Genomic DNA, 2,755 nt, shown 5'->3' with positions numbered 1-2,755 from the left:
TTTCAGGGCATCATTTATGTTCCTTAGAGTTTGTTTAGAGATAAGATTGAGTCAATCTCTCTTGATTGTTGTATATGCTTATTTTATTGAGTTTCAAGTGTTTAGTATCGGGATTCATTATCAAATAAGAATTTAGAGTATTATCGTGACCAATGTGAGTTTTCTTGTAACTTTTTCGAACTAAAATGCATATGTTATCAAATGATTATTACTTTGATATAATACCTTATTGATATATGTGGGAAATTAACACGTGATTTGATGTTGTTACTTGGGTTAAAGGGACTTACATAACAGGAGGTTGTGTGCGTTGTGACTGTGATGGTCCACGCAAGGGGGATATATAAAATTTATCCTACGAATATGTTTTGTGTGGTAGGCTACTGCCAATATTGATTGCGATCTTATCGGGGTGATCTTTGTTTTAGAAAAGCAACTAATGTGGCTAGTTGCCTGGGATGGACCTAATGCCTGAGATCGTACTTCATACTAACTGATTTAAAGGTTTCCCATTAACTAGTTTTACTATATTATTGCACTGATAGGGATTTCTTCACTAGACTTTATGGTCTAACCCTCATTTTGTTTTAAAAAAATATGCATTTTAGGACAACACTATTTAGAAAGTAAAGGTAAAAGGAAAATGTGAGATCATTTGTTTGGATTTTCGCATGTGAAGCCTGTCGAAAATATGAAGTTTGCTTTTGATCTTCATGCTAAGTGGATCGTTAGTATGAGAACTTTATTAGCAAAATGTTTGTTGTAATATTTAGACATTTATATAATTTTCGAGAAAGGGACCCAATACACATCCTCAATATGGGTTGTTTTGTATAAAATTATGTGTTATTTTTTATGAGGAAATGCATCATGTTAGAACTACTATGTCAAATGTTCTATGTTGAGCTGATAGTGAGTCATACCCAAGACACATGTCTAGTGGGTAAGCGGTTTCAGAGGCAATAGATGTAACACTGACATTTTTACAATGACAATTTCGTAGATAAGATGGGGGCTGGTGATTATGAATGGATCTTCGAATGGACTCATGAGGATTATCGTCAAGCTGTTTGTTAGGAGATCGATCATTGTTGGGAGGATTTTCACAAGGAATATTGGTTACCTACTCAGGAAATGAATCATTAGCTGCCACATGTAACACGTTGTAAGGAAAACCCTAATAAGTTTTAGATTGATAAGTACATTCAAATAGAAAGATATCTTTGTGAAATATAACATCTCTTGAACAATTTACATTTAGAACGTATATCATAAGGCTTGTAAGCTTTTATTTCCGAATAGTATCTAATAAAAACACATGATGCAACACTTGTCGCAACCTTGTATGAGGATTGATGGAGGGTTGAGGCAAATAACAAACAACCAAACATCCTCAACGTAGAAAAATATGGAAGTTCTCTATATAAGTTTTCATACGCTACGCATACATGGTTAATCTGGTTCTCTAAGACTACTTTATTATTTTCAGATGCGACACCCAACCAACAATTTTTTGGCACTAATGCCAAGAACTCGACAGATTTGACCGTTTTATGCTAAGATGATCACGTGCAGGTTCGACAATTCCCATCAATCCAAACATTTGATTTCTCGTTAATTTCATCGTGAACATTTGAACTCTTTTTTGGTTGGGATTCGTTACTCGTTAGGTCTTATGTATACAACTAGCAATCAGTCCTAAAAAATTAATGAACCATGCATATCAAACATGAGGTGTTAGTAAAATATAAACTTAGAGAGGGAAATTAACATGATCAGGAACCTGCAAAACATATTTGTCATTGTAAGGCAACTTGTAATAACCAAATAAGGATCACTAACTCAACAGTGGAATATATACAGTGCACCATCTCCACTTTACCACATATTGCCCCTCCTTTTTCTGTCCCACTTTCTCTAATTTTGTCTCTAGGACAAAGACAACAAGGGCAGATCCGTAACAACTCAAAAATAATTACTTTTTCTGTTTTATAAATATATATATATATATATATATATATATACATACTTGGTAAAAGTTTAATTTTCAGGGTAATGTTTAGGATTCGAGTATAATATGTGAATGTTAACTCTTTAATATATGCATATGCGGTCTTACGAGTAACTCGTGGTGGTCACGGTGCCTCATGCTATAAAACATTACCATTTATGCTTAATAAATTAAATACTTTAATTGAAAGTTTGGCAACCCAAATATCTTAACTTTTGGCCAGTTTTTGCTTTGCTCATTTTTTGAAAAAAAAATGATGGTCATTTCATCTACATGTAGCTTGATTTTAACAGGATTTGACATATGATATCAATTGGCTATTTAATCAAATGCTTATCCGGTAAATGTTTATCTGTAGGAGTCAACACTCTAATTCATTTTGATGCATAAGATTTTTTAGTACATCAAAATGTATCCAATGCAACAATTTACCGGCTAAGACTTTCCATCCTTCTCATCGCTCTTATCCGTTAAGATTTTTGACTCTTGTTATGTTTTATCGAATGAAAAATTTTATCCGACAAGCACTTATCAAATAAGAGTTTAGTAAACGATCCCTAAGTTTTCTTCTTTCTCTTCTTAACAAAGTAAAGTAATTTTTTTAGTGAAATTAGATTATTTTTATGGTTATTCTTACATTCACCAAACAAGAACTCGCTATAAAAATGATTAAAACCTAAAATTTAATTAATATCAAAACAATAATTTAAGTATATATATAAGTTTAAAAGAAATAATAAATGA

This window comes from Cynara cardunculus (genome assembly GCF_001531365.2).
Source record: "Cynara cardunculus var. scolymus isolate 2C chromosome LG 1, CcrdV1, whole genome shotgun sequence".
Classification (NCBI taxonomy): domain Eukaryota; kingdom Viridiplantae; phylum Streptophyta; class Magnoliopsida; order Asterales; family Asteraceae; genus Cynara; species Cynara cardunculus.
Note: the sequence above shows the minus strand (reverse complement) of the source record.